We start from the raw sequence: 26,913 nt of genomic DNA, 5'->3' as shown, positions 1-26,913 counted from the left end.
TAAGCATAAGAGATTTTAATGTTGAGCAGAGAGATAAACAGTCCATTTCCTGAAGTCTTCGTGGTGTTTTGTGGCAAAACTTTTACCTGTGTGCAATCAATATCACCACCACAACAGTCCTTTTGTGAAGGCGAACAATTCTGTTGTCAGTCTAGGGGGTTTCATATATGTCTGAAAAGTATAAGCACGTAGGTGTTATCTTGTTGAAAATGTTATGAAAGAGGCTATCGAAGCAGCATTTCAATGCTGGACATGTACAATGCAAAAATTAAGCCCCTTGAGAATGATAGGTGGGAATTGTGTGTGTGTGTGTGTGGGGGGGAGCCTGGGAGCGCAGTAACAGGTTAGGCAGTTCCTGTAACATTGCAGGGTGATTCCCCCTCTGCCTTCTAAAGGATTGATTATTCCTTTCAGGTTTCAGCAAACCCTCAGATCTGATTCTTATTGACAGCTGTGACACGGAACTTGCAAACTGCTGTGCGCAGCAAATACCTTTTCTAAGCTCAGCCAATCTCTTTGATTTTTCTTTGAGATTTTGCCTACCAACCCAATATTTGGGAGGAGAAAAAAAGTACCCTGGCAAATCATGTTTATTCTGTGCTTTGCCAGTACAAACGTTCCTGCTCACTGCAGACGGAATTTTTGTTGTTGCCTGAGAAAATGGAAAGGAAGGTACATACGACAGGATAAATATAGTAAGACTGCAAACGAGTATAGTGAGATCCAATTAAAAGAGGCTGCAGTCTTGATGTCAGTCTTGACTTCTCTGTCCTGTAGAATAGAGGGTCAATAGCCATTCTACTGAAATAGAGGGCAGCACTTCAACTGATTTTAATAGATTGGGATTAGACCTATAAAACCTAGCTGCACATTTATCTCAGAATGAAACGTAGCCCGTTAGTACCGAATGGGATGGACATGCAATTTATTGTCATTGTAAAATGACAATATGAATCAAAACTGTATCTGTCCAATTTTAAAAATTCAGAGCCAGATGCAAATTTCTCTCTATTGCAGCTTCATTCAACTCAGCCTTGTCTTATTTCTGAGATTTGGGGCTGGCTAACTGCAATTAAAAGGTTAGTTTGCAGTTTGGACCTTGGTGTTAATTATTCAAATTCTTGCTGTAGAGTTTCAAAAGCAATTTGCAGCACAGGATGGAAACTGATCTGTTGAGATTATCAGTCTATGTATTGGCAAGCACACTGGCTATCTTTAATCCCACTCCCTTATATAGTAACCTGGGATAATGATTTAGCATTTTCTTTATGGTAATGAATAATTTAGATTCTAAATAGCAATATGTTTCTACATAGCTACATCTTCCCCTTTTGAATCTGTGGCGTTTAATTAATTTTCAACCAGTGCTATCTATAAAGCTGTGGTCAAAGTAAATAGTGTTTATTTTAAGAATTCCAGTTTTAATTGGCTTTCTCATATATATATTTCTAATTAGCTACTTTACATGGTAATTAAACACAGAAGTAAACTTGGTATGCCATTTTGGTGCATTAAAAATGAATGATTTGTCATGCTTTGCAGACCAAAAATTAACATAAATCTGTGGGATCGATAGCTTTCTAAAGAAATGCAGGGGAAGGAAAGGAAGGGAAGGAATGATCTCATTGCCAAACTTAAATAAACATTAAAAATCCAGTAAAATGCACGTTAAGAATGAAGAATGAAGAAACAAAGTAGCTCCCACTCATAGTAATATGCTCTAAAACACTCCATTAGAGAATATTGTTTAAAGTGTTATGGAGCTATTACCTTGAGACTGGAAATTTCTCATGCAAGCAACAGAATGATTGCAGAGATGAGATATTTTGAAAAAATTGGCATATTGGGAGTCCAGTTCAATTTTGCTTCCAATATAGTTAGGAATGCTGTTTCTTTGCAGTTGCAACAATCAAGGTTCTCACTAAATCTCTGTAATATTTAAACCTTATTCCCCCCTGTTTCGTCTTCCAAGCATTGTTGATATTACCTGCTATTTATTGCAGTTCAGTGTCAGTCTTGGCTGTATATAGCAAATGTTAAGGTAAGGTAAGGGTTCCCCATGCCCGTACGGGCCAGTCTTGACAGACTCTGGGGTTGTGCGCCCATCTCACTTAAGAGGCCAGAGGCCAGCGCTGTCCGGAGACACTTCCGGGTCACGTGGCCAGCGTGACATCGCTGCTCTGGCGAGCCAGAGCCGCACACGGAAACGCCGTTTACCTTCCCGCTGGTAAGCGGTCCCTATTTATCTACTTGCACCCGGAGGTGCTTTCGAACTGCTAGGTTGGCAGGCGCTGGGACCGAGCAGTGGGAGCGCACCCCGCCGCAGGGATTCGAACCGCTGACCTTTCGATCGGCAAGTCCTAGGCGCTGAGGCTTTAACCCACAGCGCCACCTGCGTCCCTGTATAGCAAATGTTAAGGACATGCTATGGACAGTCTAAAAGCAGAAATAAGAAACAGCTTAGCTGTCCTCTTTCACTTTGCCACTCCAAACCCTCCAAGTGCCCTATTTTCCAGGGATGTCCCTGATTTTGAGAAGCTGTCCTGGTTTCTGATTTGATCCTGGAATGTCCCACTTTTCCTTAGGATGTCCCTATTTTCAATGGAGAAATGTTGGAGGGTATGCCACTCTGATCAGCTGATGGACACATATTACCTTTTCCTTTTAATTCCCCCCGCCTTAATGCTGTAGTTTCATAATCATCACTGACTAATGGGAAAAAATGTGTTGCGACTGATACATAAGGTGGAATAAATCAGATGCCTGAATCACTGTTTAGCTCCTCTCCCTCATAGCAGATATTCTGTGTGTCTGGCAATTCATCTCCACAGAAATGTGGCAATGGACGTAACAGGCCATTCTGCGTGTGGCAGGCTGAGGTAGCATATTAAGGGAGGCACAACACATCTATTAATCTTCTTATTTTTAGAGAAAAGAGGTACAATTCAGATGAGTAGATTTGTGAGGAATCACAACAGTATTAATTAACATATTTCCCTCATCCATGAAGAAATGTGTGTGCCATTTATTAGCAATAACTATAAAATATCAAACAATCTAAAAACAAAAGTACAACATACATTTAACTATCATCATAATAAAACAACCATTATTATAGGAAGCAAAAATTTGAGCAAGCAGCAAAAGAGGCAGTTCATAAACCAAGGAGATAAATAGCACTGATATGCCCATCCAAGAAAGAATACTCAAACACCTTTTTAAATCACCAGGTTTTAAACAGGCACCTAAAGAGCTCAGTAGATGCCAGCTTGGGAGGACATGCCACAAGGTGGGTGCCATCACTGAAAAGGCCCAACTTTTTACTGCTCACTGCATTCCAGATGGCTGAAGGATCTGGAACAAGGTCTTGGATGATGAATGGAACATGCAGGAAAAAAACATGTTGAAGAAGGCAGTCCTTAAGATTTCTAGGTCTCAAGCTGTTTAAGGGTTTTTTTAAAGGTTTAAATCATCACCTTGAATTGAGCAGAGAAACAAAATGGCAGCCAGTACAGATAAAACAAACCACTTTGGTCCAATCATGCAACTTTTTCTGAGATATCAAATTAGGATCTGAACCAGCTGGTGCACAAACTCTAGCTGTTGTTTGTCTCTTATGGTAGATGGGAATCTGAAATGGAATCCAGACAGCAGGTACATCAGAGGACAGGCATATCAAATGCTCCTGAGGGAGAAGATCCAATGGAGTTGGACTCCTTGGTGCGTTTGTGTCTCCTAACCAGGGTGAAAGGCAGACTCGAAAGGATCTAGCCAGTCAGTTTGATTTGCCAACAAGTGATATTCAAATCAGAGGGATTCAATTATATATATATATATTTATTTCCCAACAGGTGCCCCACCACAACCTGACAGGAAAAAAATAACTTCTCTATGAGATATTTTATTGCTCTCAGGTATTAAAAACCTTCTCTTTGATGTAGAGGGAGATTGTGGGACACAGGATATATCCATGCACATTCTGAGATGGCACAATTTCATGAGGACTATACCACTTATCATTGCTAACATTTTAATTGTCTCGTGGCTCCAGTTGTACAATCTATCTCATACAGTGGACAACAGTAACTCATATCAGCATTTTTCATGAGATCAATTGAGGAGAATGGGAGGGGAAAAATTATTCCAGCACCCACTCTATATTTAATGGTTTCTTAGCTGTGCTCTGTTTTGCACTAGACATGGCCTGTGCTGTGGATACAAATAGAGGGACCCAAATGAGTCACTGCAATTGTTCTTCACCACTTGGGATTCATGCAGATTTATATGAATGGCATCTTCCCAAAGAAGTGATTTTGATGGGCTTTGGACCAAATCCTAAGTGACTTGGCATGGATGAATTCCTACCTCACTTTTGCAGATTCTTCAATAGCTTTTAAGTCCTCAAATCATCTATTAATATTTTAGCAGCAGAAATCATTAATGAAATGGCTGCACACAAGCACTGACAGAGACAAAGATATCTGAGTTCAAAAGCAACAGCTAAGGAAATGGCTAAGCCCATAGCCATAAAATGAATGTTCCTTTTGCCACTTCAAAGAGCGTGATCAAAGTTGTAAAAATGCTGCTTCCTCTGTAGTAAAAGATGGGATTCATCTCATTAATGGTCCTACTCACATATATCCGTATGTGCCCTGAAACTTGATATGATGAAGAATCAGAATTAAGATGTCAAATAAATTAACGGGGCATGTTATCAGAGGATTTCATAGGCTTTGGCACATCTGGCACCGTAACTTGCAATTTCTGTGGGAAGCTGAGGGTGATTCTTAAAGCTGTTCAGCAATTTGGAAGTAAGAATCGGCTCAAGACAGTGACGGAAGTAAGCTTCCATGGCAAAAAACATACCCTCTTCTAGTGGCGGCCATGAATTGTGCTGACTTCCACAATGTTGTGGAGAAAATGCAGCAGGAGCCAGTAAGATTTATTTTAAAGTGAGCCCCAAGGAAAGATGTCTGCAGTGGGCCCTGCCAGCATGCTGGGAGTAATCCTACAGACCTCCACCCCAACCCTGGGGAGGGGAGCAATCCACCATGGCAAATGGGGATTGGCCATGCACCCCTTCTCCAAAGGTCCCTTTGACCCTAGATCCAGACCTGGAAGGCACAATTAGGAACTGTGCACTTAGGCACTGAAGCTGAAATTCTCAAGGAAGCTCCCCAGATTCTGTAACATTTTGTTGCTAAACGCTACAGAAAGCATTTTCTTGGAGTGGGGGGAGTGGTGGTAGTGTTTAATTCAATCATTATCCTAGTTCTTAATTAACATCAAAATGATGAATGTCACTGGCATAGCTTTCCTTATGCTATTCGTTTCAGTATGAAACTCAATTATTTTTTTTGCTTCTTATACATTTATGATGAACTGCATAATATTTTATAGATAACATGTAATCGTTTGCTGTGTGGCTGCAAGGCTTGGAGCAAAGTCTTGACAGTCCTGGGGAGCTCATAAGAAGAAGAAGAGTTTGGATTTGATATCCCGCTTTATCATATCGCTTCTCGGCCTTTTGGCTAAGATCAAGTGATATCCCGCTTTATCACTACCCGAAGGAGTCTCAAAGCGGCTAACATTCCCCTTTCCTTTTCTCCCCCACAACAAACACTCTGTGATGTGAGTGAGACTGAGAGACTTCAAAGAAGTGTGATTGGCCCAAGGTCACCCAGCAGCTGCATGTGGAGGAGCAGAGACGCGAACCCGGTTCACCAGATTACGAGTCCACTGCTCTTAACCACTACACCACACTGGCTCTGCAATCTTTAGAACTGCCTTGTACTGTGTGAGCCAGTAGGCCTTTTGCTGCAGCCCAACAGGGGTCTTCTTTTTGCATTTCATTGCCATTTAACTCCAATTTCTGCATTTCCCCCTTTGCACCCCCATATGTATACCTACCGGCCAACATAGGAGTATACGTAACACGTGTGACAAAATGGACTCTAGTCCATGAAAGCATAGGGTTAGGGTTGTATTCAATATTAGTCATATTCATAGTTGTCTCACTGAAGTTAATGGAAATGACCAAGTCAGGTCCAATGATTTCAATGGAACTTTAAAGACTCTGCATTTCTTCTGTTGAAGTTCTTGTCTTCTTGTCAGTTTTGGTATGGATTTAATGTACACAAGTACCCACATTTATCTATCATCTTGACTTCAGGTGCCAAGTATTTAATTTCTCAAATGACATAAAAAAGGGTCTAGTGCCACTTTGATCACTCAAATATATTATGCCATAAATTTACTGGTTCCTATTGTGCATAATTTTTAAACTTTCTTTGAATTCACCAGCTTATTCCCTACTGTTATCTAGACTACTGTATACCTGGAGCATCCTCAACATATGTAGAAGCCACTACCTTCTTTTTGGGTTGCCCTGATGTGCTTCCAGAGCGACAGGCACTCAGTCATCTGAGCTTGCTATTAGGGGTGATGATATTTGATTGATACTTATGCACCTTGGGGACTTAAATGTGACCATAGGAATCACAGAACCTAGGACTTCAAGTGCAGGACTGAGTTCAGTCCTGAGTGAGAAGCCCCTTTCTCAGCCATTGTGCCTTTCATGAGTTAACCAGCCCATCTATAATTGCACCAGGCATTTACTTATCTGTAGTGGTCGCAACCCCTTCATGGATCACTGCCTTGCCGTGGCGAAGGGGCTTGAATAACTCAGAGAAGCTATGAGCTATGCCGTGCTGGGCCACCCAAGATGGACAGGTCATAGTGGAGAGTTTTGACCAAATGTGATCCACCTGGAGCAGGAACCGGCAAGACACTCCAGTATCCCTGCCAAGAAAACTCCATGGACAAAGACAACAGGCATATAAAAGATATGACGCTGGAAGACGAGCCCCTCAGGTCGAAAGGCGTCCAACATGCTACTGAGGAAGAGCGGAGGACAAGTACAAGTAGATTCAGAGCTGATGAAGCGGCTGGGCCAAAGCCGAAAGGATGCTCAGTTGCGGATATGCCTGGAAGCGAAAGGAAAGTCCAATGCTGTAAAGAAAAATATTGCATAGGAACCTGGAATGTAAGAACCATGAACCTTGGTAAGTTGGATGTGGTCAAAAATGAGATGGCAAGAATAAATATTGACATCCTGGGCATCAGTGAACTAAAATGGACGGGAATGGGCGAATTCAGTTCGGATGACCATCATATCTACTACTGTGGGCAAGAAACCCGTAAAAGAAATGGAGTGGCCCTCATAGTCAACAAAAGAGTGGCAAAAGCTGTACTGGGATGCAATCTCAAAAATGATAGAATGATCTCGATACGAATCCAAGGCAGACCTTTTAACATCACAGTAATCCAAGTTTATGCACCAACCACTGGTGCTGAAGAAACTGAAATTGACCAATTCTATGAAGACTTACAACACCTTATAGAAATGACACCAAAGAAGGATGTTCTTCTCATTATAGGGGGTTGGAATGCTAAAGTAGGGAGTCAAGAGATAAAAGGAACAACTGGCAAGTTTGGCCTTGGAGTTCAAAACGAAGCAGGGCAAAGGCTAATAGAGTTCTGCCAAGAGAACAAGCTGGTCATCACAAACACTCTTTTTCAACAACACAAGAGACTCTACACATGGACATCACCAGATGGGCAGCATCGAAATCAGATTGACTATATTCTCTGCAGCCAAAGATGGAGAAGCTCTATACAGTCAGCAAAAACAAGACCTGGAGCTGACTGTGGCTCAGATCATCAGCTTCTTATAGCAAAATTCTTATAGCAAAATTAAACTGAAGAAAGTAGGAAAAAACACTGGGCCGGTAAGATACAATCTAAGTCAAATCCCTTATGAATACACAGTGGAAGTGAGGAACAGGTTTAAGGATTTAGATTTGGTGGACAGAGTGCCTGAAGAACTATGGATGGAGGCTTGTAACATTATACAGGAGGCAGCAACTAAAACCATTCCAATTAAAAGGAAATGCAAGAAAGCAAAGTGGCTGTCCAACGAGGCCTTACAAATAGCGGGGGAGAGAAGGCAAGCAAAATGCGAGGGAGATAGTGAAAGATACAGGAAACTGAATGCAGATTTCCAAAATATAGCAAGAAGAGACAAGAAGGCCTTCTTAAACGAGCAATGCAAAGAAATAGAGGAAAACAGTAGAATGGGAAAAACCAGAGATCTGTTCAAGAAAATTGGAGATATGAAAGGAACATTTCGTACAAAGATTGCCATAATAAAAGACAAAAGTGGAAAGGACCTAAGAGAAGCAGAAGACATCAAGAAGAGGTGGCAAGAATACACAGAGGAACTATACCAGAAAGAAAGGGATGCCTTGTATACACCAGGTAGTGTGGTTGCTGACCTTGAACCAGACATCCTGGAGAGTGAAGTCAAATGGGCCTTAGAAAGCACTGCTAATAACAAGGCCAGTGGAAGTGATGATATTCCAGCTGAACTATTTAAAATTTTAAAAGATGATGCTGTTAAGGTGCTACACTCAATATGCCAGCAGATTTGGAAAACTCAGCAGTGGCCAGAGGACTGGAGAAGATCAGTCTACATCCCAATCCCAAAGAAGGGAAGTGCCAAAGAATGCACTAACTACCACACAATTGCACTCATTTCACACGCTAGCAAGGTTATGCTTAAAATTCTACAAGGCAGGCTTAAGCAGTATGTGGACCGAGAACTCCCAGAAGTGCAAGCTGGATTTCGAAAGGGCAGAGGAACCAGAGACCAAATTGCAAACATGCACTGGATTATGGAGAAAGCTAAAGAGTTCCAGAAAGACATCTACTTCTGCTTCATTGACTATGCAAAAGACTTTGACTGTGTCGACCACAGCAAACTATGGCAAGTTCTTAAAGAAATGGGAGTGCCTGATCACCTCATCTGTCTCCTGAGAAATCTCTATGTGGGACAAGAAGCTACAGTTAGAACTGGATATGGAACAACTGATTGGTTCAAAATTGGGAAAGGAGTACGGCAAGGCTGTATATTGTCTCCCTGCTTATTTAACTTATATGCAGAATTCATCATGCGAAAGGCTGGGCTGGATGAATCCCAAGTTGGAATTAAGATCGCCAGAAGAAATATCAACATCAAAAAAACAAAGATCATGGCCACTGGGCCCATCACCTCCTGGCAAATAGAAGGGGAAGAAATGGAGGCAGTGAGAGATTTTACTTTCTTGGGCTCCATGATCACTGCAGATGGTGACAGCAGTCACGAAATTAAAAGATGCCTGCTCCTTGGGAGAAAGGCAATGTCAAACCTAGACAACATCTTAAAAAGCAGAGACATCACCTTGCCAACAAAGGTCCATATAGTAAAAGCCATGGTTTTCCCAGTAGTAATGTATGGAAGTGAGAGCTGGACCATAAAGAAGGCTGATCGCCGAAGAATTGATGCTTTTGAATTATGGTGCTGGAGGAGACTCTTGAGAGTCTGATGGACTGCAAGAAGATCAAACCTATCCATTCTTAAGGAAATCAGTCCTGAATGCTCACTGGAAGGACAGATCGTGAAGCTGAGGCTCCAATACTTTGGCCACCTCATGAGAAGAGAAGACTCCCTGGAAAAGACCCTGATGTTGGGAAAGATGGAGGGCACAAGGAGAAGGGGACGACAGAGGACGAGATGGTTGGACACTGTTCTCGAAGCTACAAACATGAGTCTGACCAAACTGCGGGAGGCAGTGGAAGACAGGAGTGCCTGGCGTGCTCTGGTCCATGGGGTCACGAAGAGTCGGACACGACTAAACGACTAAACAACAACAGTGGTTGCAACCCTGTAATGTACCCTCCAAGTGTCCTGATTTTCCAGGTGCAGCCCTGGAATTATGAAAGCCATCTTGGCTTCTGAGCTCGGGGAGGAAAATGAGCTGCCACATATCCCAAGTGGAAGTGGTGGGAGCTGCAAGGGAGCATCTCCATGGTCACTGCTGCCAATCTCCTACCTTGGGCAGCTGGTAGTGGCTGCTGGAGAGTAAGCGACAAGGAGAAGCTGCTGCCTCAGAGGCCCAGCCCCATGTGATGCTCTGGCTCTGAGGGGCAGGCAGAGGGCAGGGCTGCCCTTCGCCAGGGGGAAAGTAGAGTGGAGTGCAAGTGTCAGGGAACTGACATCGGAGCCAGAAGTGGAGGCAGGGCTCCCAAGCGATGCCGGAGAAGGGCCAAGCAGGGAAAGAGGGAACTCATCGGCTGGGGAAGGAAATCAGCGTAACACCAGGGATAAAGGGGGGCGGTTGGGGGAATCGGAGAGGGGTCTCCAGGACTCTTCGCTGGAGACCAGCGGGGAGAGCACAGGTCCTCCTCTGCCCACACCCACCCTGCGCAGAAGACTTCCGCGCAGGGAAAGTAGGCATAGACTTGGCGTCAAAGAGCTTTTGTGCTGGAAGAAGTTTAAGAAACGCCCACTGACGGATTCTGCTAGCGACTGAACAACCACGAAGTGAAGGGCTGTCCAGTCAGGAAAGGTTTAACCAGGCTACCTAGCCAGGAGTGGTGTCAACTTACGCACGAGCAACCCCCAAACATCCATTACAGCAAGGAATCTTGATTTTTCTTTTTTAAAAAATGCTTTGTTCATCCGTGTCTAATCTTGCCCCTTTCTAAAATTTATTTGTTGGTGTGCAGTTTTCTTTTTGTAAATCCACCAAAGAATAAAATAAAATCGGGATTAAGGGGTTTTCTCAGGACAGTGGAGGGCATGTGGGCTGTGTCTCACGTTGGTGGCACTCGCCCTGTTATGTACTGAAGTTCTTACCCTGGACCAGGAGGGGGATACTGTAGATAGTTTTCACTCAGGTCCGTAAATGCAAATAAGGAATTGAAAGTGACGTTCAGTGATTGGATAGTACAGAAAGTTGTTACTGTTGCTTTGTGGTTGAGCTCTATATAAGCAGGTTGGCTGAACCCTTCAGTTCAGTTCTGTTCTGGGTCTGTGAATAAACAAGAGCTGTCTGAAGTATATTAACACGCCCTTCTTCTGATGGGGGGCAAAAATAGGGGCTCGAGGAGGGTCAGTTGAGGGGGAGTGAGAAATGTCCCTCTTTTCAGCTAAAGAATGATGGAGGGTGCGCTGTAAAAGGGTCAGTATAGCAGCTCTGAACATCTGAGGTCTGTCAGTTCTCCTAAGTACCTTTTGAAATCGCGCATGCGATTTCTTCTTTGCATGATAAGCCTTGAGCCTCAGATATATGAAAGCTGACATCCTGCTTTAAAAAGATGCTGCAATGGCAAAATTGCTAGTTTTGACAATCTGCCCGTGGAGGCCTATCGGAGTTGTGATTAACCACAAAAGCATTCTGCAGGCTCATTCATAACTGTCATTCATCTTAGGAGCCTGTGGAGCAAGACTTAGGCACATCTGGCCAATATTGTACCATGCACATAACTGAAGTATTTGCAACTGGGAAACTAGGAATATCAGCAAAGCTTCACCATTTCCAAAGCTTCTATGCTGTCTTGACTAAAACTTACTTATTTTTCATAAACACAGTACTCAGGGCAGCCGTACAAGCAAACTAGCACAGGACCTATGATAGTTGAATCTCGTTCCAGACTTGGGGGACCTTTGTGCCTAAAATGAAGCCCTATGGAACTGGAATACAAGTTAAGGTGCTTTTCTTTACCCAGCGGATATTAGAGATATTAAACGGTTACCACGGATGAGTTACATTTGCTGGATTTGTTTCCTCCTAATTGACCCACACTTTATTATTGGTTCCTTTGAGCTTATATTCCTGTGGCGGTTCGTATAGTTGGAGAGAGATTAATTGAAGCTATATAGGATGATTAATAATATGGGGAGGCATGTTCTGCTGAATAAAATGTGCATCTGGCACAAGTTGCCTTGCCAAAGGAACTGCTGGGTTCTGGAGCCTGCCTCATGTAATCAGGACAGTTTGCCTTAGGTGCTCTGATTGCCCTTGTGGTCTGAAGTGAAAAGGACCCAATATGCATCGCTGGATATGCACAGAGTAATGAAATATCACCTGAGTCAAGAGGAGGGCATTGGGAGCAACACCTCTCCTCACATCCTGTGAGCACGTGGAGAGAACGAATCGAAAGGGCTACCGAGGTGAGGATGTGTTTAAATTGCTTTTCTGCAGTTAGAAGAGTGGCAGATGCAGCTGATAGACTATATGGAACTAGCCGAGATGACTGGCAGAATCCGAGACCTGGGAGAAGAGAAGGTTGAAGAAGACTGGAAGAAATTTAAGATTTATTTTAAAAAGTATTGTAATTTGGTTGAATGTTAAGAAGGATGCTAGATCATAAATAATTGACCACCATTAAATTAGATGGAATTAGGATGATAAGTAGATCGAGGAAAATATAAATCACTTGGAGAACAATTAGATTATGTTTAAAAGAATGGGACCTAAGAATTTAAATAAGATGATAATTTGCTGGTTAAAATTTAAGACGATGTAAGTGGGAGCGGGAGATGTGAGGAAGTCCAAAGAGGTTTTGAAAACATGTTATGATATATGCTATATTGTTGACTATTTTTGCATTTGTATTCAAAAAATCTTAATAAATATTTATTAAAATAAATAAATAAATAAATAAATAAATTGCTTTTCTGCAGTTAAATGGCACTCCTGAGGCAATGAAAATACAAAAGTACCATAATTCTGGTTGTGAACTGCATGGTGATTTCTAACATTTTGGTTTGTTTACATATGCACAACTTAGCAGGGTTGTTGTTTTGTTTACAGGGCAGCTGAAGCAAGCCAGAACAGAGTTCTGAGCAACCTGCCAGCACCCCAAAACCTCCCCAGCTGCTTTTGCTAGAAACCTGTTGGCAAGCCATGATTGGCTGCAGCTCTTAGCTGAGTGGACATTCAGTGGTAAACCTCTGAGGTAAAATGCACCAGAGCCAAGAGTGCATGACATGACCTGCAGCTTTCAGAACTGGATTCTGGGTTTTCTCACCTGATAGCATCTACCACTTGAGCTCAGGTCCTCGTCTGTACAAATATATTTCACTTCATTTCAACACCTTTGTTTCACTTTTGATGTATCAATCCCCATTTCTGCCTAATAATAATAATAATAATACCCCGCTCATGTGACTGGATTGCCCTAGCAACTCTGGGCAGCTTTTATTGGGCATGCTGGAGATCCGACAGCAGAAGGTCACAGAGGACATCTTACTTGAGAATCAGAATGAGATAAAATGCTTTCATCCAGAAAGCTGTATTTGACCTGCTTGTTTCATTTTTGCCTACCTGTTATTTCGTGTGCGGGGGGGGGGGGGGGGGGCGGGGGGGAAGCAGTATGCAAAGAAAGTGTTGACACAGTGGAGATTTGGATGCTTGTTTTTTTAAAAGCAAAACAAAACAAAGACGCAGTGTCCCTGTAACATGCAGGGGTGTGCCTCTGTCTGTTGAAGTGCAGCATTTACAACCCTGATGAGCTGTCCACCTTATTTCCATTTGCAAATCCTCAGAGGTTGAGTGAGCAGTGACCTGCAAAATGTGCAGCGGCGTTTTAAATGAAAAGAGTGGAAAGAAAATTCACAGTAGAGAGGCTGCACTCTTCAATGTCTGCTGACCAAGGGAAAATTATAAACACATATACAAAGCTAGTCAGGAATGTAATTATTTGTGCCTTCCAGCTGCATCTTGATTTTCAGTCAATGGTTGTTTGCATCTCTCTTGCTTTCAGAACCTAATGTTACAGTGGAGGAGCTTCTGAAGCATATTCCGAAATGACTCTGAGGGACCGACACAATTAAGTGAATCCGAAAACTAGAGGTACTGGTAGCTAGCTGTCCATGTCAGACCTATAAATCTTTTGCAGTCTTTTGCACCTATATTATACAGGAAGATTGCACTCAGCTCTGAATGGATCCAAGGGGCAAAATAAGAAACGGCTTCTATGACTGCCACATTTATTGTGCCACAAGCTTGTACAGGCAAGAATATTTCATAACTGGCATGAAGGGCACTGTGAAGGTAAACACATTTTGAAGGCAGAGGTATTGTACATGAATCAGTTGATTAAACTGAAATATAATTCAATCACTAGGAGAGAGCATACTCATAGATTAAGTCTAAACACACCTAATGGTTGCAGTCTGGTATCTAATAATAATAATAATAATAATAATAATAATAATAATAATAATATATTTATACCCCATCCATCTGGCTGGGTTCCCCCAACCACTCTGGGCGTCTTCCAACAAAATATTAAAATACAGTAGTCTGTCAAACATTAAAAGCTTCCCTCAACAGGGCTGCTTTCAGATGTCTTCTAAAAGCCTGGTAGTTGTTGTTCTCTTTGACATCTGGTGGGAGGGCGTTCCACAGGGCGGGTGCCACTACCAAGAAGGCCCACATGCGAGACTTGCCCAACCAAATGAAAATCAGTCAGATTTATCAGTGAACACTAGTTCCATAGCCTCATAACCTTTGTGCTTCTAAACATCTTTTGATTAAGTGGAGTGGCCGTGAGATCAGAAATTGGCCACTTTGGGTTTGGAAATTATCAGCATTTCCATTTCTAATGTCAAATATGACCCCTTCAGATTTGCAGAGACTGAACAGACACCAGTACAGTGGACCAAATTTTGGAATGACATCAAAATCTTAAACTTTTGTGGATATTTCTCTGTGAAATATGCACATGAAATACGCATTTTGACTGTGCCTTGATTTTTGATGATTTCCTACAAGTGTCTTCATAGATATGAAACAAAGTTCAGCATACCCTCCAACATTTCTTCGATGAAAATAGAGACATCCTAAGGAAAAGTGGGACATTCTGGGATCAAATCAGAAACCGGGACAGCTTCTGTAAATCCGGGACTGTCACGGGAAAATAGGGACACTTGGATGGTCTGCGTTCAGGCAAAATTCCCATGTATTTGAAACTTGTATTCTTGGTTTGCCGTATGTGAACATGCTTACATTAACTTTCATTCTCCAACGTCCCCTACACCGTTTGACCACTGAGTGGCAGCACAAACATAGCTCTGTAGTTAAATATTTCCCGACAAATCTGCAACCATGAAGCTGTACAGGGAGTTTACTGAGTTGCCACTTCAGTTTTTCTACCGGTACCTGGGAAGCAATAGGAGCCATTAGACTAAAAATATAAGGATGCTTAGAAAAGGCAGGGCCCTGGTATCTTCATGGGGGTTAAGCTATTTCTGCCTGGATTGATATTCTTTGTTGTTACAGAAATTATATTTGGGGAAATGTAAAAACAGGGATATACATAAACGGCTTTCCAAAGCAATGCTTTAAAACATCCTTCTTTAAAAACCTTTAATATTATGAGACCTGTTATATCCAGCAATACAGAATGTTTAGTTAAAACGAGGATTATATCTTGAAATGTACCATTTGTGCCAAACACAAATTTGTGCCTACTTTGTAGTCTACATGCAATAGATGGAGTTGAGGGTGCTTGCTGCCAGGAGATATGTCAATGTGGGGGAGAGCGTTGCAGTTCTGTACATGAGGGGATTCCAAGGACGAGAGCTTGTACAGGGACCTTAAGTGACTCTGCCAATTTTGGTTTGTTTCAGTTTCTCATTCCTCCAATATTAAGTTCGCATTTCCTCATCTGTTCCAGATGTTGAAAGCCACCTTGAGCATGGTTTTAACTATGGAAAGGTGGCATAGAAATAATGATGGGTTTGTGATTTTTTTAAAAAGGTCTTCTGAAAATGCATCAGCATTTTAGTGTGAATTTCTCCTTATACTCATTTCTGTATGCAATTTTATCCAATAAACCTGAGGGTTTTTTTTTTTTTTTGCAAAGCAGTTTTATCCAGTACAATGCACTTCTGTATGCTGTTTTCACTAATGTATGCATTTTCAAAAATGCACCAATATATGCATATTTGTATGCAGTGTCGGATTTATGTATAAGCTAAACAAGCTATAGCTTAGGGCCCCACTCTCTTGGAGCCCCCAAAAAAATTTAAAGGGGGGGGGGAAACTGGATATACATTTCCAAAATATAAGATAAAAAACAAATAAAATCAAATCTACATACAGCAACAGTGTTTTGTGCTGTGTAGGCTCCTATGGTGTAAGTAAATGGCTTTAAATACCTGTTAGGTCCATAAATGACCATATAGCATATATTCAACACAAAAAGCAGCAACAATTTGTTGTTGACAAAGGACAGCTGGACATACAAAGGGCCCCATTACTATCAGTAGCTTAGGGCCTCATCAAACCTAAATCTGACTCTGTACACATTGCTTGGCTAGAGAACTGCATTGAAAAATTCAAAGAAGTGCAGATGCTAAAGGATGATTGTTTTGGAAAGCGCGAGTTTGTTAGGTTCATCTTTAAATGCAAACTGAATTGAATTTCTCCCCCATCCTTACTCTGGAGGCAAAGTCTCGAGAGGGGGAAGGGGGGTAACCTGGGGTCTTCCAGGCATTGCAGGATTACAGCTCCCATAATCCCTGACCATAGACTAAGCCGGCAAAGGGCTGATGGGAGCTAGAGTCCAGCAACATCAGGAGAGCCCCAGGTTCTGCCGATATTCCCCTCCCTCCATTTTATCTGGCCGGGGGCGGGGGCATCCAGCTCACAGGTCTCATTCAGGTGACTTCAGTCCTGCCACAGCAAACCTTCTTTTCGGAGGCTGTATGTGTGAATTTAGGCCTGTTTTGGAGGGAGAGGCAGTGGGAAATGGCGGGTCTTCTTTATAAAACTTTGGAAATCACTCATAGGAGGTGACTGTCGTTTCTTCATCAGGCAACACACATCACACGTTACGTTCTAATTAATATTATTGCAAATGTGTTAAGTTAGGTGCTCTTGTGACAGCAAGGATCTAAAGAAAATCAATACTGGTTGCTTTCTAAAAAGCAGACACTTCATAATGAAGAAGAATGCATAGCATGGCAAAGATCTGTGAATACTAAGCACCTGCAGGATGTTTTGGGCCAGGGACCAGGGGTATTTTCAGCTGGCCAAATTTGTTTTTTCTCTCTCTCTTTTTACAAAGAGACTTTCTTCCTTTTCTGGTCAACACTTTTGAGAGACTACAATGCAGTGGTACCTCAGGTTAAGAACTTAATTCGTTCTGGAGGTCCATTCTTAACCTGAAACTGTTCTTAACCTGAAGTACCACTTTAGCTAATGGGGCCTCCTGCTGCCGTTGCACCGCTGCCGTGTGATTTCTGTTCTCATCCTGAAGCAAAGTTCTTAACCCGAGATACTCTTTCTGGGTTAGCGGAGTCTGTAACCTGAAGCGTCTGTAACCTGAAGCGTCTGTAGCCCAAGGTACCACTGTAATTATAAATTAGCAAGCTACATGGGCATTCATTTAATAAGGCCCTTTTGATTTTAATAAAGCACCCCAGCTCTGGTGGCAACAGTCCTCTTATGTGTATTATACATTCAAAAGTGGAGCCTAGCATAATTTTGCAGGAAAGAAATGAGAAACCCAAGAAACTGGTTGTATCCAGTGTTCTGCGTGCTTTGTTCCACCAGCAGAGCAAAGAAATCATTGAGTGACTTTAACTTTCTGCTACATTGCACACAGCACTTTGTCTGAATCTAACCCATTGTGTGTGTACAGGAAAGAAAATTCTTTCTGAAAAGATATCAGTCTTTTTGAGGATCTCAGAAATGGGTTGGTAACTTTCATGCAACTGTGGATGCGTCATCCTTCCCCACAGCACCCTTCTGCATGTGTGACAAGAGTGATCCAGGTGTGGAAACATTGGAGAGTCATGGAAATTGGCCTGGGTCAGGAAAACATTCCTCTGTTACTTCTCTTAATAGCTTTTGATTCATTCCAAGCCAACCAAAGGAGTATAGGTGGAATGGCTGCTGTGTAATGTGCTTGTGCCTAGGACAGAAAATAATTTGGTTTCGTTCTTACATCTGAATACTAAACAGCTATTTTCCCCAAGCCTGTCATGTTGCACTAAGTAGTAGTCAGGTTTAATGCATAGCTTTTAAGTTTTCCAAATGATTTGAAGATAAAAGCTCTGGAAACATAACCACAGGAAAGAAATTGCATTCAATAAAGCTGAAGCAAGCTACTAGGTATTATTTCATACCTTATCATATTAGAAGCAGGGGTGATGTTGTAGCAAACACAGCCTGTTTTGTTTCCTATACTTGGATTCCTTGAAAACTGGTTGGGAATTTTGTACCATAATCCATAATTCAGCTATGTACCCAGGGCTGCCTCGGATTTGTGCATGCCAAATTCTCCAATGTTATGGATACTGCTAATACCCAACATGATTGCCTCAAAATGTATCCTTGGGGAGGACATCCTGCAATTGGGATGCTACTGCAAACTAGTCCAGGTCTTGCCTTACAATACAAGGGCATGCAGAGTGGAGCCTCACTCATAGGATGGGGAAAGTACTATATACAACACATAAGGGATGTTCAGATGATATTGTGTTGGGTGTGTTTGTGTGTGCTGTAGTGTTATGTCTAACTAACATGCTAACCACATGTGTGAAAACAGGGGTCCTTTGCATGCCCATGTATCAAATCTCCTCATGTGGGGACAGGGTGGGGTCCAAGACCAATCAGGATCTCCCCTTATCTGGAGCACCACTATTCGCTTTAAATTTATGGGTGGTCCCTTCTTATGCATGCTCCATTGTGTGGGAGGATGGCTGTTGCATCCATCCAATATGAATAACACCACTATCTTTATGCTTATGTCCTGGTCTTTCAGCTAGCAGACTTGGTGGTTTGAATGCCTTGTTTAAATACACCTCTTTCCCTTGCATTATATCTCACCACAGTTCTGAGACAGTGAACGGTAGGCTTCCTTTTAGGCGAAGGCAGTCTAAATGACAGATTGGCAAGAAACAGAAACCTGTTTTGTTAGGTTTACTTCCATAAGATGATAAATTCCTTCCACTACAGCAGACAGCTTTGTACAATATAGGCTAAAATGAGTTTTTAGCCTATCCAGGGATGAATATTATGTCCACCTCTATAATATCAGAATGTTAACTATATTTCAGTAGCACAAAGGCAGTTGAAAATATGTTCTCCTCATTCTAATGCTTTTTTGAAATGCCTCCTGGAATATTTTCTTCCTATCGCTCCCCCTTTTTTCTTTATTTTCTCTCTTTTATATTTCTCTATGCATAAAACGGATATTTGAATTATTACCGAAAGGTTGCCTCAAATCCATGGCCTAAATTAGGTGAGGCCTCAACGTCTGCCAGTTGACCCTAGCAACACATACTTACGTTCTGTTTTTGGAACATTCTGCACAAGTCTTTAAATGGATCAATATCAATTATTAGAAAGACAAAACAATCTTGTTGCTGTCATGTCTGCCACACTTTCCTGAGCTGTGTGAAGTTTGGGGGGGTGCAGCTCTTGTTTCCTTTAGGAGGCGGTCACTGGAGCGTTATGGTGTTTGGTAATATTTGGATTCATGTATACAGGCTGAACATAGGTAAGTGTGCACAGGCTAAACATTCTAATAGAAAACCTCACTGTCTTCTATCAGACAACCAGTCTCCCAAAAGGCACTTTTCAGAACCTAAAAACTAGACCTCTGCTTCTTTACCTGCGTTTCTCAAAAAATGCAGTCTGCATCCTTTGTACTCTTTCATAGACAGATAGACACACACCTACATTACGATATCCTTGGGTTGGGGAAGAGGGATGCATTTGCTCCATTCAGGAAGATCCAGCTATTGAGAGTCATAACCCAGCAATTTCTCTTTAAAAAATGAAAATACTAACAAACAGCTAGCAGGTTTGGCCAACCTAAGCAAACCATAGGTGGGAGCCACAGCCAATGCAAACAGAGCCAAGTAACTCTGGTTTGTCTCCGTCGTCTTCTCTGCTGAGTTCTACAAAGGCAACACTGAGGCTAAGGAACAGGAAGCTGTCAGCCAGTGCCACTCCTTAGGCTGGTTTTAAGTAAGGAGGGGTGAAGGCAGGCTGAGGAGGCTGGTGAGCAGCGCCCTGTTTGCTCTGTGGACCGTCCTCCACTGACACAGACATGTTATTCACATTGATCTGCTAGCCTGCACAGTAGATATGGTGAATTGGAAGAGTACAGATGGTAAAAGGACATGCAACATACCTGTAAGGAAGGCATTACTGCTTCCTGTAGGTTCAGTTTAGTGGTCAAGCGCTGCCAGAGAACAGGGATAGGGAACCCATGGTCCTCCAGGTGTTGTTGGACTATACCTCCCATCATCCCTGACCATTGGCTATGCTGCCTGGGGTTGGTGGGAATTGGAGTGCAACAATATTTGTATGGCCAGAGGTCCCCCATTCCTGCCACAGGAGATAGAAGGTACATTATGCACCACCTGAGCCCATGTTTCTCGCTGAGCCTCAGCCACGTCCTTTCTCTTCCACACAGGGGCTTAATATTGCAAATAGGACATTTAGAGAGGTCACTGATTACAGGGTTTATATTTTTTTAAAAAACAACACACAACTCATTTGATTTTTCTTTTTTTATTATTCATTTATTTCATGAAATTTATATACTGCTTGATTGTAAAACAACAACAGTAAAATCAAGAAAAAAGTACAACCCTACTCTTAAGCATGCGAAAGTTAAATTATTAAAGCAAATTAAGATCACCTCAACTTTCTAAGCATCTGGGTAGGCTAAACAGGAATGCTTTTCCATGGAAAGGGTTAATCTGGATTAAATGGGGAAAGTTACAGGCTGGCATTTTGATGCCAATGTTGTGTGGCTGCTACAAACAACAACAACAGCCCTGCATGCAGGAGGAGCACCGATCCCATGTGGAAGCAAGGTTTCTGTTGTCTACATGGGCAGAATGCTATTCATTCTATAACAAAGTTTATTCTTCACACTTTTAGAAAATCACTTCTGTTGAGATTCACTATATGTTTTCCATATACTATAGTGACAGTACAGTCTCACACAAATAGGATTCCTATTTATCTAGAATTTGTATGCATTCTATGTGTCTACAACACTCTTTAGAGTGAGATTTTAAATGAGACTTTAGCCAGCATCTCTTTTTTTTATAGGACTGGGTAGGAGGTACCCATCTTGCTTTGATTCTTGCCCACTGTTATTTTTCACCACTGTCAGCTCTTTGTAGTATAGTGTTTTCTCTCCAGGCAGATGAGCAACTGTGATTCTGCCATATGACAGCCACCCTATGTTCTTTCCAATCTGCCACCTCCCTGTTCTGACTGGCACATTAGGAAACCGGATAACCCTTCATCTTCACAGGTGGTGCTAAATTCCCCTCTTTCCCCTGATATGAGCAATTTGATAAATAGGAGCCAAAAGAGGCACAACACAGCATTGTTTTTTCATCTCCTTGGAAGACGTTTGAAGAAACCATCAAGTTACGCACTTGGAGCTTCCAAATGAAATAACACTAGGCTTCAAGTGAGTGTTGTGCCAGAGGCCCTGTATGTAGTACAAAAGTTCACGATGGGTCTGAAATTAATCCTTTGATCTTCAGTGTTCGCACCCCACTCTGCAAGCAGATGTAGTGGCAAAATTCCCACGAAACACATAGTTTATGTGCTTTTCACAATTTGTACAATATTCAGTTTTGCCTTTGGTTGTTGCATGTGTGAAATTTTGAATGTGTATGTTGATGGCATGCCAAATACGTATTTATTTAGGGTTTATTTTTTTAATGTAATGGACCGTGCTCCTAATAACAGTAGTGCTAATAAGGTGGCTAACCTAGCAGGATTGAAACTGGATGAAATGCTTCTGTACGTAAGAGGCAGTTGGCAATTTTAAGTCCTTTCTACTCTCCCATTCGCTCTCCCTGAATTTTGCTTTGAAACACACAAACATATCCTGTTAGAGAATGGGAGAAATTGATTTCATTTGTAGTTTTAGCTCCACAGTGCCAAATCTGTCTGGAGAAAGCTAAATGACTAATGGTGAGAATTAAATGTCAAATGTAAATTGCTTCTGAAACAAGCAGCCGACTTTCTTCTCTTTTCCAGCTTTAAGAGAAGTGGGGTTTTACTGAGAAATCACCTGGAAAATAGATTTTCCCAAAACTCACTTTATGCTGCAACATTGGTTTCTAGATCTAAACTTTTCACTTTAGTATTTGGATTCTAGCTGGCTCTGGGTGTGTGAATCCCTGCACTGGCTTCTAGTTCTGTCCATAGAAAATAGCAACCAACATTAATAGTATCCAAAATTTTCAGCCAAGGCAGCTGGCTCACTGTATTTTGTGATAGGTTTGTATCCTCAGTACATTCAACTGGTTCTAGTGTATATATTATTCCAACTCTTTTTCCCAACCCCTCGGCCAATCAGAAGGAGGGTAGAGCTCTGGGTAACTTTTCATTTTCCTGAAATTATTAAGTTTCTTTTTCATTCCAGAAGTCATTAGGTTTCTTTCCTCCTCTTAAGTTTTTTTTTCTTGGGCCGAATGTTTGGCCCTTCTGTAGGCTTTTGATCCTTTTGGACAGAACACCCTTTAAAACTAAAAGCGGCCATTTTATAACTAGAAACAGAACTCAGAATGATTGAAATGATATCAATCCTTCACAGTGTGAATTGTGGACCTTATCTTAGATAACAAACCACATCATTTTCCAACATGGCCACCCCACTCACAAATTCAGAGCGGACAGATTAGTCATTGGGGTGGAATTCAAGTTTTACTCAGAAAACATCTGCTGAAATTAATGGATCTAACAGTCATGTTAATTCATTTAAGTGGGTTTCCTGCGAGTAAAACTTAGCTGAATGCCACCCTGTGTGTCCAGGCTGCTTTCCTATCCTGTCTGAGGGCTTATCCACAGGAGAGTTTAATGTGGATTTGAAGCTTCTTGTCTCTTGGTTTTTCTGGTGTTATCTACATTATGTCCTCCTCATCCAACTTGCATCTCTCACTTTCTCGACATTGCTTCAGTCATACAGGAGAGAGAGCACATGGTAATGGAGACAGGGAAATTTGCTTTGCTTCTTCTATACTAATGATGGTATCCCGTGCAATGAAAATTTGTTGAATGGCTATATAATTTTGTTTACTCTGAAATTTATTTTTGATGGCGTCAGTCCACAACAGTAGGGAAAACCATGAGGTAAAATAAATTCAGAGGCCTTTCAGTATTACAATATGAAGATGCATTTGGTATCTTTCTTATGGTAAACAGTTCTCTCTTTCTGCATGAGGCACTGGGGGAAAAAATGTCATTTTTATTCAGAGTTCATGCTGGCCTCTTTGGTGTCATAATGTGTCCTAAAGAAATAATAAACAATTCTTTGCTAAATGCAGCTTGCTGACTGTAAAATGTGACAATGACTGGCCTTCAAGGACATTTGCTGCATTCTGCTCAGGTACCTGCACAGGAAATTTGGCATGCAGAGACTGAAAGACTCACATATTTCCCCTTCACTTTTAAAGGCAACGCATCTTTTTCTGTATAGAAGGGAAAAAACTGATTATTAAGATACATAAATACTAAGAAGTACTTGTGATAATAGCTAAAAAGGCCTTTGTTGAGTAGACAGCATGAATAATGAATTATATTAGTTTGGCTAGGATTTGGCTAGAACCTTGTGAGAAGGTTCAGAAGTTACAAAATCTCCCTCACGAGGCATTGTGTTGCTGAGCTCAGAATGTAACAGTTGGGTTAAAGCAGCATTGATTGTACAAAACACCAATATGTCCAGTTTCAAATTGTTGGAAGGACAAGATCTTGCATGATGCCAAAGGTGCATGCAGATGCTTTATATCCTGTCCCCCACCTTACATGACTCCCATTATGTAACCATAAAAAACAAAAAAATGTTTTACTTACAGAGTTGCGCAGCATACGTTTATTGACTAGCTCTCTTACTATTGTTTTCAAGGGAGAAATGCTTTCATATGTTATGAAGTTCAGACTAGATCTACTCCTACCAATGAGAGGGTGAAACTGGACTCATTCGATATGTCTAAACCATAATTAAATGTTTACATCAGTGTTGATAAGGCTGGGCACCATTCAGCACTCATCCAGCCTTGCAGTATGTTGCGCAGATGCTAACTGCCCTTCCCAATAGCTTCCAGTCTCAAGAAACATCACCCTTCTTCTCTGGCATTCACCTCTGGGAATATCTTACCGTGATTCTTCCAGGGATGCTGCTAAGTTTCAAAACAGCACCTGCCAGGACCTGTTGGACTTAGCTGCCTTATTTGCTTGGAAGGAATTTTATCCAACCAGCAATAACACTCTCTTTAGAAACTACTATCCTTCACAAGCATTTATGCAACATAAGAAAGCTGCAATTGAAATGATGGCAAGTGTATGTGTGCATACTCCAGTCGTTTTCCACCACCCACACTCCTCTTCTATTGCCATGGTGTGCTTTTTGTTGTGTTTATTTCTCGTGGCTCTTGGAGCCTTTCATTTCCTCCACTTTCCAGTCTCTTAAGTATAGTTTTGGCCTGGTTTTCTGGGCCAGATGGTTTGATCAAGAATGTAGGAAGGAATGACATATGTAAGATGGCTCATTCGATGAATCAAAAAGATGTCTGACTTCAGTCAATAGCAGCTGGCAATGAATCCTATAAACAGCCTGGGCTTTTTATTTTCAGCCGGAACTTACTGGAACTCAGTTCCGGCACATCTCACGTGGACACCATTCCATTCTAAGAGAACGAGGGTTCACAATGAGTTCCGGCGCCTCATTTTCTAGAAAAATAGCACTGTAAACAGCTATGTGTTGGTGTTACATTATGGTGAATGGGGATTCTTACTCTTCTAAGAAACCTCTCTCAGATGCTAAAGGTGGGAATGGAAGAAGAAGTCTGGTTCATTCTACCTCTCTCTCTCTCCCCCCCCCCTCTCTCTGCTAGCATCCAACAAAATCCATAATTCCATATTATAAACATTCATGGTTCTGTTGGACATTTGTTGATTGCTTTCCCCCAGGACAAAGGAATTTGCTTAAACTGTGTGCATTCTATTTGCTTAAAATGTGTGCATTCTATTTTATAAGTATTGACGCAAGTTCAGAAACAATTACCATAATATAAATAGAAAGCATCTCACCACCATGGGGAAGACTCTAACTCGGTGACCTGCATGATTCTTACTGTGTGATTGCTCAGTCTGCCATTACTTCAAGGTCTCTGCTCTCCCTTCTTTGTATATTTGATCTTTAAACTGGATTTTGACCAGAAAACCCTTCAGGTAGAACAGGTATTGGAAACCTTTCAGCCTTCAGCTGTTGCTGAAACAACAACAACAATTTATTTGTATGCCGCCCATCTGACTGGGTTGCCCCAGCCACTCTGGGTGGCTCCCAACAGAATATTAAAAACACAATAAAACTACAACTATCATCATCCCTGGCCATTGGTTATGCTGGCTGGGGCTCCAATTGGCCCCAGCCAGCATGACCAATGGCTAGGAGTGCTGGGAGTTGTAGTTCAATAACAAACATGGAGGGCCAAAGCTTCTTCACACCCAAGAAAGAGGATGACTTTGAATAGAAGAACATAAGAGCATCTGCAAGAAAAGTCCAAGTACAGAATCCATTCCCAGGCACTTGGACATGAATGGGAACAGTCAACCAAAGGTTTTCAAAGTTGATTGTCATTTAGTTCTCGTTTCTCTATAACTTTGCCCACTGTGGTTGTTTGAGCCCTGAAAGACCTGCTCCCTGCCTTGCTGGCCTTTTTTCACCTCACCTGGGAGGGTGGGGACCTGACTGATTCCAGCTACAAGAAGCTGAGGTTTCCGAACAGACTCTTGAGTATTGTTTTGGGGGTTTTGTTGGACCAGGGTTGTTGCTGTTGCTGCTGTAGGTTTTTTTTGTATCTTTATTTAAGGTCTTGTTGTGATTTATGTAGAAATTGTTCAGTTTGGTTGTGTATTCTTTAAAGTTTTATTTATTTGTTAATGATTGCTTTTGTTATGCTGTAAGGTAAAGGTAAAGGTACCCCTGCCCGTACGGGCCAGTCTTGACAGACTCTGGGGTTGTGCGCCCATCTCACTTAAGAGGCCAGGGGCCAGCGCTGTCCGGAGACACTTCCGGGTCACGTGGCCAGCGTGACATCGCTGCTCTGGCCAGAGCCAGAGCCAGAGCCGCACACGGAAACGCCGTTTACCTTCCCGCTGGTAAGCGGTCCCTATTTATCTACTTGCACCCGGAGGTGCTTTCGAACTGCTAGGTTGGCAGGCGCTGGGACCGAGCAGCGGGAGCGCACTCCGCCGCAGGGATTCGAACCGCCGACCTTTCAATCGGCAAGCCCTAGGCGCTGAGGCTTTAACCCACAGCGCCACCTAGTTATGCATTTTTTCTGTGTTGTAAGCTGCTTTGAGCATGGTTTGAACTGTGGAAAGGTGGCATACAAATACAATTACGTATGTATCTGACCCCACCCCAGTGAGATTTCGGTCACTGTTATTTTTATTTTACAGTTGTTTCTCAGGCTCTTCTCAGCTGGGATTTACTAATGCCTCCTTGTGGATTCTTCAACCCCACCCCACAATGAGAGCACACCTGAAAACAGGAAGTGAACCATGATGGGGAGGGGTACTTAAAGCATCATCCCATCAAGCCATTCAAATGCATTCGTTTCTTGTCATTTATCCAAACCCTCCCAGCCAATTTACTGCCATGTTCCTGTTAAGCATGCCTAGCATTGCTGAGGTCAGCAGCGCTGAGGGCAAACTCTTCAGTATTCCTGGCATTTATAAGAGTCCTAATCTCCAGAAAGGGGGACATCTTGACATTAATTTCCTTGTCACATTCTCCAGTGCCTAATTATAGTACTAATCAAGTATCTGGGGAAAGAGCAACCAAGGTAACATTTAGAACAGTCTACATGTCAACAAGCAACTCTTTTATACACCTGATAGGGATACAGGTTGGGCCGGTTGCTATATTTAGGGACTGGGCCTCTTCTCTTTGAGTTCGCCACAGAAAAGAATTTGAACTCACGCCTATGTGGGTATGTACAATCCCAGCTGAAGGTTTCAGTGTTTT

General features: G+C 42.1%; 1 long non-coding RNA gene across 1 annotated transcript; it reads right to left on the bottom strand.

Annotated features, from left to right (window-relative positions):
- Nucleotides 1–25,152, bottom strand: LOC307226924. The gene is made up of 2 exons (XR_013843704.1): nucleotides 24,972–25,152; nucleotides 1–171 (listed from the first exon to the last, which is right to left on the bottom strand). It is a non-coding gene; the product is annotated as an uncharacterized lncRNA (long non-coding RNA).
- Nucleotides 25,153–26,913: the final 1,761 nt, after the last annotated feature.

This window comes from Podarcis cretensis (assembly GCF_951804945.1).
Source record: "Podarcis cretensis genome assembly, chromosome: 11".
Taxonomy (NCBI): Eukaryota; Metazoa; Chordata; class Lepidosauria; order Squamata; family Lacertidae; genus Podarcis; species Podarcis cretensis.
The sequence above is the reverse complement of the archived record's forward strand: the minus strand, read 5'-3'. Positions and strand labels throughout refer to the sequence as shown.